This window comes from Schistocerca nitens, chromosome 5, assembly GCF_023898315.1.
Source record: "Schistocerca nitens isolate TAMUIC-IGC-003100 chromosome 5, iqSchNite1.1, whole genome shotgun sequence".
In the NCBI taxonomy this organism is placed as follows: domain Eukaryota; kingdom Metazoa; phylum Arthropoda; class Insecta; order Orthoptera; family Acrididae; genus Schistocerca; species Schistocerca nitens.
Window position 1 is genome coordinate 304,460,659 of NC_064618.1, and position 10,140 is coordinate 304,470,798.

General features: G+C 43.6%; 1 pseudogene; it reads right to left on the reverse strand.

Annotated features, from left to right (window-relative positions):
* Positions 1 to 2,465: 2,465 nt before the first annotated feature.
* On the reverse strand, positions 2,466 to 2,583 carry LOC126261520 (5S ribosomal RNA; annotated as a pseudogene).
* Between the last annotated feature and the right edge of the window lie 7,557 nt (positions 2,584 to 10,140).

Genomic DNA, 10,140 nt, shown 5'->3' on the forward strand with positions numbered 1-10,140 from the left:
ACTTTTTAGTGCATTCCAGGTCCATAGGATGGATTATCTTCATCCTCTGCAAACTCCTCCTCCAGCTTCCTCTTGTTCCTCCTCCTGTTTACTCTTGCTTGTATTTCTAGACTCTTTACAGCCCTGTCTGCAGCCCGAAGGCGTTCCTTGTCTAAAGCAAGCATCGCTCGTACCATGTTAGAACCTATCTTCACTCCCATATTTCTAAATACCTTGCACCTTACAATGTTGCCATCATTGAAAGTCGCAACAGCATCATACACACCAAAGTGAAGTGTTTCTATTCCAACAAATACAGTCTTGGGGATTCTCGACCATTTAAAACTATTTACACTTTCATTGGGGTTTTGAGTTTTTCCGTGAATACACTTTTTCAACAGTTCAGGTGCTGCTAAGTCTCTGAAAATAGGTTTTATCACCTCCATTATTGCATGAGGCAGACTATGCTTATGAGTGTACACTTCACCAGTTAGCAATCCTTTGTTATATTTACACCAACTGTCTTCTTCTTTGGGACACAAGCTATGTTGGGGATTTTCATCGGTTGAAGAAGTATGAAAAAAAGAGCCGAAACAGCCTTCTTCATTTCGTCGACACTTTGTGTATTTTGCCTAATAGCCATTCCATAATAGTTCTGTAAAGTACTCATTATTATACTTCAACAAAACAGAGACTCAAGAAACAGAATTAATTACGAATATTTTCGAGATAACGACAGAGTAAATAAACATGAAACAATCGACAATCACACCAGCGATATATATTGAACCATCACAGGTTAGCCACAACACATACTTTATCTCACATCACTAAAATGTACCTGATGAACACGGACGTTAATAATAACACCATTTGACAGCAGTTCAACAGCGCCACAGTGGGTCACGCCCATGTAGAACACATTTCAAAAAAAATTTAAAAATAGTTGTAGTCTTCGGAATTGAATAAATGATATATCTATTAAAAGGTAATAGTCTGCAGATTCAGAAAACGCAAAAAAGTAAAAATTGAACTTTTCATGATTTTGAGCCTTTCCGGAGCCCCTTAAACTAGCAACTACACAGATTGAATGACAAAACTAAGGGTCGGTGTGGAAACTTTTCGAAAAACGATATCTCGTAAACTACCTGCAACAAACACCATTGACATTCTAATTTACCCTACTCTTAGTTTGTTAGTGTCAATAGGCATGTGTAAATTTCATCAGCTTTGACTGCCGAAAAATGACAGAATCAGAGCCTATATTCCACACTTTTGTCCTCAGTGTTAGTACATCCTCCATTAAGATCAACAAGGCAAGTGATCGTTCCTGTAGCTCCAAATGATTCTTCTCTGTCTCTCAAGAAAGCTGGACGCTTCATTCCCCACCAAACTTGGTTTCTACCTTTACTTTCTTAGTTATTACTATTTTCGAGACTAATTACGGTACTTGCGATAATGTTGTGGAATAAGTTATTTACTGTCCATTTTAAATATTTTCCTGTGAATTGTCTTTTGAAGTGACTGGTTAAGGTGACTGCACGGTGTAAGTATGGACTCCTAGAGCAAATAAATCGTAACAATGTGTGAGAACTGCACAACAACTGTTCTCCAACGTCTTATCCATATAATTAATCATGGTATAGGGTTTGGTCTTACCCTAGTGTCAAAGACAGGGCGTTGGTGTTAATGTCTGACCTTTGCTTGAAGCGGGGAGGCTCACTATCGTCATGGCGCCTACGGTTATAAATACGGAAGCGGTCACCCCATCCCATATCACGGAACAGCAGTAATATCTTGAACTGTGAAAACTACCACACTCCCGTTCCGTCATGACAGCATGACGTTTTAAATGCGTGAGTATAATTTTTTAGTAAAAAGTAGTGCATATCGCAATAAATTTTTATTTTTAATTCTGGAAACCATTTTCGATTTATACCATCCTCAGACGAAGACTTTGAAATATATAGCATTGAGAATGGGTCATGTATGACACACAGTCCCACTAAAAACTGACGTGAAAACAATATTTCTTACGATATAAAATTGTGTCTCACCGAGATGACGCGAGGAGCCGTCGCAAAGAATAGCTGCGCAATGTCGACTACTACTGACGAAGTGCTGACCAGCTAGCAGAGGCAGGGGCTACAAAAAGGCTCCACCCCCTGTTCCTCCCATGATCCGTAATAAAAGCGATCGAAATCCGCAAATAATATGTACATAAACCGAAAATCCTCACAATGTAAATGAAAACGTAATAGATTACTGCTTAACTTAACTCCTCCCGAACAGGCCATGAAGGCCCATCGGCGCCGACCGGCCGCCGTGTCATCCTCAGCCCACAGGCGTCACTGGATCCGGATATGGAGGAGCACGCGGTCAGCACACCGCTCTCCCGGCCGTATGTCAGTTTCCGGAACCAGAGTCACTACTTCTCAATCAAGTAGCTCCTCATTTCGCCTCACAAGTGCTGAGTGCACCCCGTTTGCCAACAGCGCTCGGTAGACCGGATGGTCACCCATCCACGTGCTAGCCCAGCCCGACAGCGCTGAGCTTCGGTGATCTGACGGGAACCGGTGTTACCACTGCGGCAAGGCCATTGTCAGAATATTGCTTACAATCTACTAATACCGTATAAAAATGTTTAAAAGGACGATACCAAGTGCCCTATACAGTGTGCATGACCGAGCTGTGAAGTCGAGTATACGCTACCCCAGTGACTAGCTCAGAAGACCTTTCTGCTAAACAGTTGCGTAGGAAGCTACCGGTCGCCATGGAGACGCAAGTCAGCTTGTAATAATGTCCGTCTTCTGGTTTCTCCGCTGGGCTTGCCAGTGTATCGCCGTGTCTCGTCACGTACTCGGAGTTATGCAGTGTTTGGTCACAACTTCTCCACTTGCATGGACAGACAACCTGCTTATTAAAATTACTAAAACAACTTAAATATATTACAATAAACACAATAAAGTTTCCAACGAAATACTGCCATCTGTTATGTAGTTAACGGAGCTATTAAGTCCTGGTAACTGGTGCGGAAAATTCTTACAACAACGAGTATGTTTGGAGACGAATTTGGGTCGAGCTTTCCTTTCATAACCCTTAGTCTTTTATAGTCAGTCACAGTTTGTGACGGCACTACACAGCGGCTCCGGCTCCTCACCTCATATGGAGAATACAACACTGTATAATTTAACAACTGTTTTTTTTTTTTTTTTTTTTTTTTTTTTTTTTTTTTTGTAGTGGCCAAGCGTATGTTATACGTAACCCATTATAAATGTTACACGTTTCAGAGGCTTGGTCTGAGGGTGGTCTTACAGACCGAAATCAATAACCATATCTAAAAATAAAAATTTTTGCGATCGGTACTGATTCATGTTAAGTACGATCGATAAGTTTCGTAATGACGTTACAAATTATTTGAAGATAACATCCTGTTATTTTGTAATAAGTCACCGTGGCAGTTTTTGGAGTTTTATCCAAGACATTGGAGCAATGCCCAGTGATCAAGAACTTTTCGCCAACGCGTCTCTCTGCTTCGCCGGCCAAATACTAGTGTCGAAAATTTTTGCCCCCCCTGCGATTCGAGCCCCATACCTCCAACTCTAGCGCCACCACACACGTACGCGCGGATTAGCGCTCTTGGTTTCGAACAAGGTTGTGGAACAAATATTTCATTTATACTGACAGTCTGGAAAATCTATTTTTCTGCGAATTCTCTTTGGAAGTTGTGACCTCCCCCCTCCTTCCTGCTTCCATCTACTGTCCACATTAAACAATGCCCACTTCAAGTAATTAATCAGCAAAGTGCTTTATGGAGATTTGAGAGGAGTGAAGGTTACAAATGACTTTAAGGTTACTTACCTTGGCATGTTGAGATGGCTCCAGTTCTTCTTGTCCAGGGATCTGATTCTTGAAGCTGAAAACTTAACAACACGTTCTCACGGTTGGTTTGAACGAAATAAATTCGAAAATTGTTGTTGCAGAAATTTTTACGTAAATATATTTTCCACTGATTTTCTCACATTTTAGTACATCATACAGTATTTTGATTTTTCACATTAACAAAGCCGAAATTGCATTGTTCATACCTATTACACAAAAATATGTTCGATCACATCAGAGGCAACCTTACGCTTCTCACATTCTGCGGAAATAATAGTATTCCAAAGGGTTTACAATTTTTCTTAACAAATGAATTCCTAATAGTTTTCGTTACAATATTAATTTCGATTATTATTTAATAAATGAATCCAGAAATAAACATAGTAAACAGAACAGGATTGCGTAATTAATAATAGAACTTCAAGTGTGGCAATAATTCGTAATTTCAAACGTTTCTATAAAAAATTATTTTAACATTGCATTCAGAAATAGTACGAGTACTTATCGATTACAATATCGGAATTAAAATATTTTATAAAGTAATTCCTTTTCATAAATTTTAGCTTCAAATATAACATACTGTGTGTCAAATTGTATGAAAATTTTCAGAAAAGCAACTGAGATAATACTGACCTGTCCAAAATTCGAAAAATAGTACTGGTATCGACAAGTACTGTTGAGGGAAAGTAATGCTAGAGGAAGATGTCCCGCTACAAAGTGTTGGATTCAGCTACAGTACCGCTGCTATGAATGACTTTTTCAGGTGACTGGGGCAAGTCACTGCACTGTTTAAGAATGGGCTACTAGTGCAAGTAAACATAACCTTATTTGAGAAGCTGTGCCCTTTCACAGACAAAGTTACGACTTACGTAATTAATTTAAGAACGCAGTCTGGCTACTGCTTGATAAATGAAAATTACCTGAGCAGTTGATAAATACTTTAAAAGCGGAATGATGAATAGCTGGCACAGGAAATGGGAATTGGACTTAACTGGATATGAAAAATCATCTCTAACATTTCAGCACTGATACCACACAACAGGCGGGAGTCTGCCAAAAGCCATAACTTGGCAGCCACGTGCCCTCCAGCTAACTGTCAGTACCAGGGGTCGCTAAACCAAATACACACGCCTCGACCAAAGACCATAGCTCCAAACATATGATCAGATCGACTTCGGGAACCCCAAGTACTTAGTGGCGCCAACGGAATGCCATGCTGCCAAAATTAAAACCACCACGGCACTAAAGAACGTGTATTCTTAACTCGACTCATAGTCAGTTACTCTGCACTGGGAATTTTAACCCCGATCTTTAATCATCCGTGCAAAGAATGGGATACGTAATATTCATAAAAATGGTTGCCATTATTAATATTAAATATCAAGTAAAAAATAGTGGAATATATCAGTTATTATAACCGAAGTTGCGTACTGCATTGAATGATCGTATAATGGCTGCAGAGTATCATTCACGTACATTTGAATAATCAATAAATGATCAGGTAAACAAAATAACAGAAGAAATTTAGATGCCACTTCGCGTGACTGACTTGAGAATGCACTTCAACAGTCCTATTAGTAGCGGCAAACAACATGTGCTATGTGAAGTGAAAGTGCGTAATCATCATTATATTACCAATGGTTCAAATGGTTCAAATGGCTCTGAGCACGATGGGACTTAACTTCTGAGGTCATCAGTCCCCTAGAACTTAGAACTACTTAAACCTAACTAACCTACAGACGTCACACACATCCATGCCCGAGGCAGGATTCGAACCTGCGACCGCAGCGGTCGCGTGGTTCCTGGCTGTAGCGCCTAGAACCGCTCAGCCACTCCGGCCGGCTATTAGCAATGTTCTCATTCAAGTAACAGGCTATTTAATAACTAAAACTGATGGGAAGAGTGAGTAAATTGTCTGTAATACTCATTGGGTTAACAGACTGAGGTCGGGTTAAATATCAAACCTAGTAGCTATTGACCTCACTAAGAAACAAAATGCTGATGACGAAAGGTGAATGAAAGTGCATTCGCGCTATTCTTAGCAGTTTCGCAACGCCAATTATTGAGAGTTTAACCAAAAAATGTAAGTAGCTTGCGAATGATTAATGAAATGGTACTGAAGATATACAGTGCATACGTACAGCCCCAATAACATGAAATGTCTCACGAAGCAGCAACTCAACGACCATCGCATTCAACACCAACCACGTCTTCCCCTCGTCACAGCACGCCCCAGAGAGCAGAGTGCTGACAAGGGAACCTCCCCATCGCACCCCCCTCAGATTTAGTTATAAGTTGGCACAGTGGATAGGCCTTGAAAAACTGAACACAGATAAATCGAGAAAACAGGAAAAAGTTGTGTGGAACTATGAAAAAAATAAGCAAAATATACAAACTGCAAAACATAGGCAACATCAGGGATAGTGTGAGCTCAGGAGCGCCGTGGTCCCGTGGTTAGCGTGAGCAGCTGCGGCACAAGAGGGCCTTTGTTTAAGTCTTCCCTCGAGTGAAAAGTTTAATTTTTTATTTTCGGACAATTATTATCTGTCCGTCCGTCCGTCCGATCTATATCTGCGTCTTTTAATTGCTTTGGACAGTAACCTGTATTGGAGCATTTCCTTCATGTAACCCAAAGAAATACCATCAGATTGAAGTCGCAGTATTTCCTCTTCGTGTTCTTCGTACGGATCGTCAACTATCTCATCATCTGGTACATACAGCCCCGCAGCAATCAGCAAGGTATCGTCATCACCACACGCACTGTTTATCAACAAATGTGGGAAATAATCATACAAATGTTCGACAACCGTTCGATCCCTTAAGGAACTTTTCGATTCCTTACAGTTCGGAAAATATTCATTGACCTTGTTATTGAAGTCGCAAGCTATATTTGCTGGATTCATATTGCCCACGGAATACATCTCACGTATTTAATGCACTCTCGTCCAAATTAGCGAACAGTCAACTGCCAGCCAGGGAGCCTCGTCAGCAGGAATACTCTCTCTTCCGTGCGCTATAGTCGACTGACGTCGTGTGTTTCGATGTTTGTTTAGGTGTAGCGTCCCCATACTACGGCGCAGTTACCTCGCATCGGACGGACGGACAGACAGATAATAATTGTCTGAAAATAAAAAATTAAACTTTTCACTCGAGGGAAGACTTGAACCAAGGACCTCTCGTTCCGCAGCTGCTCACGCTAACCGCGGGACCACAGCGCTCCTGTGCTTACACTATCCTAGCGCATGCACTACTCTGTTTGTATACTTTGCTTATTTTTTTCATAGTTCCACACAACTTCTTCCTGTTTTCTCGATTCATCTGTGTTCAGTTTTTCAAAGCCTATCCACTGTGCCAACTTGTAACTAAATCTTAGCGGGGTGCGATGGGGAGGTTCCCTTGTGAGTATTCAAAAGCTAGTCCCATCGTGCTATTGTCAGCTGGAAGCTCTCTCATTGGCCCGGACACACGGGAGTGCTAGGCCACGCTGTAGGGAAACCTCACAGAGAAAACCTTCAGAGATAACCAGTGTTTATAGTCGATACTGGGTACGGAATCATCTTTCCAGTAACGCTGCATGAAAGATTCACATAACAACGAGAATATAGTGAAAGTAAAACTGAATATTGGAAATGGCAATACAGCCAATTTACGTGTCACAGACGTTAACAGGAGTAATCCCCTGTTCCGGTAAACGAGGCGGATGTCCGCCCTCGGTGGCTGCCCTTGAGTCCCGTTACCTCGCATTAGCTTGCAACTCTCGGGTTCAGCACACGTTAGCGAGAACGATGGCTGAGTGAAGCGCCGCTGACAGATGGGCTCGCGCGTCCGCCGTAACTCTGCTGACAGGCTGAGCCCCCGCTGCAGACGACGCGCCGCTGCTTTTACCCGTGCAGCTAACTGGCTTTGCGCCAAGCGAGCGCAGGCGAGTATTTTAGCGGAGAAAGGGCCTCTCACCAGGCGGCGAGTAACACTTCATACACCGGCCTCCACCGCCTCCTGACAAGTTGCACCATCGAGTGGTTAGTGAGGGTCTGCCTGCGTCGCGTCGCGTTGCATCACGGAGCGACTTCATCAACCAACTCGGCTCCCACACGAGACAAACCAGATAAAAAAATAAAGGGGAAGACCAAGTCCCGAAGATCGTCTGAGTGATTGACCACTTGCTATCATACCAGGTGAGAATGTACACTGCTGGCCACCGTAAATGCAACACCAAGAAAGACAAGAGGTAGCACAACAAAATTTATTTTGTAGATAACATGTTGACCAAGTATCAAATGATTACGTTTACAGACGTCTGTGACATGTGGTCCTGCCAGAATCACTAGCCAGAGTAGCCGCCATTGTTGGAGATCACCGCTGCCACACGTCTCGGCATTGAGTCAAAGAGACGTTGGATGTGTTACTGGGGTACAGCAGCCCAAGCAGCTTCCACACGTTGCCAAAGATCATCTGGTGTAGCAGCTGGGGATGTAATCTGGGTCACTCGTTGAGCAACCATGGACCACATGTTTTCTATCGGCGAAAGATCCGGAGAGCGAGCCGGCCAGGGAAGCAATTCAATCTGGTTATTGACGAAGAACCTTTGGACAATGCGTGCCACGTGTGGTCGCGCATTATCCTGTTGAAATATGGCTGTGGCCGAGCCCTGAAGGTAAGGAAGGACAACTGGCTCCAGCACCTCGGATATGTAGCACCGGCTATTTAAAGTACCGGAAATGCGTACTAGAGGCATGCGAGAGTAATATCCAATACCGCCCCATACCATAATACCCGGTGCAAGACCAGTGTGGCGGTGTATAATGCAGCTGTCCAGCATCCTCTCCCCACGGTGTCTCCACACTCGAATCCGACCATCGTGGTGCTGCAGACTGAAGCGTACTCGTCAGTAAAGACAACGTCATTCCATTCTGCCGTCCACATCCGTCTGTCATCACACCATTGGCGACGGAGAGGTCTGTGGTTCTGCGTCAATGGTAGACAAAGCAATGGACGTCTTGCGGATAGACCACTCTGCTGTAAACGGCGTCGAATGGTACGCGCAGACACTGGATGATGCATTACAGACGCAATGTGCTGTGCTATGGTTCGGGATGTCACTGAGCGATCCGTCACTGCCATGCACACAATTTGCCTATCAGCACGTGCAGTGATGCACCGAGGTGAATGCGATCGACCACGTCGGTCCGTCGTACCCTCCTGCATCCAACGGTCACATATCCGCATTACAGTTGTTTGGTTTCGTCCAACACGACTAGCGATTTCTCTGTATGATAATCCACAATCTCGGTAAGCCACTATCCTTCCTCTGTCGAACTCGGATACTTGATCAAAAGATGTTCGCTGTTGTCTACGAGGCATAACTGATCGTCTTGTGAAACAACCACAAGGTAAACACACGTGCCGAACGTACACTCGTCGAAATCGCCAAGCCTTAAATGGCGCTATGAGGTGGCGCCACAGGCGCGCGTGATGTGCGTCTGCGCTGAAATTCTAATCAGTTGCATATCTCATCACTGCAAACTCATGGTGTAAATTTCACTCGATTCGGATGCTTCCTTCAGGGTGTTGCATTTACGGTGGCCAGCAGTGTATTTCCAAGTCCCACGCATGTGATAATATAATACGTAATGTGGGCGTGCCATTACGATTTTTGTAAGTTACCGATGAGCACGTACGAGAGAGAGAAAGAGAGAGAGAGATAGTAAGTCATGTTACTGTTAAACATTCTTTGGTCTTGTTGTGGCACAGACTCTGGGCATTCTGATACATTCTTAGTTTATTTATTTAATCCTATGGCTAGGACCGCCGGTCGGGCAGGCTGTTCGCCGGGTGCCGGTCCTTCAATTTGACGTCACTACGGCGCCCCGCAGTCTATGAGGATGTAGGATTATGAGGAGGACAGCACAACACTCAGTTCCTGGGCGGAGAAAATTCCCCGACACTGCCGGGAATCGAACCCGGGCCCAGAGGATTGACAATCCGTCACGCTGACCATTTTTTTTTTTTTAATCGCATTTTGCTCTATATTGGTCGATGAATTTGTTCGTGACGGACGTCAGACGACAGCCGTTCAGGTTCTTTGTTGATCCGTTCACTCAGTTTTTTTTTTATTACAGAGTATAGCTAACCCTCTGACCGAACACGCTGAGCTACCGTGCCGGCGTCCATTCAGCTACCGGGGCCGGACTCACATTCTTAGTTGAAGTGCGGTAGGAGAATGACGTGATTGCACCTGTTAGATTAAGAAAGATTTATTGCAGAGGACAGCAAGGATGA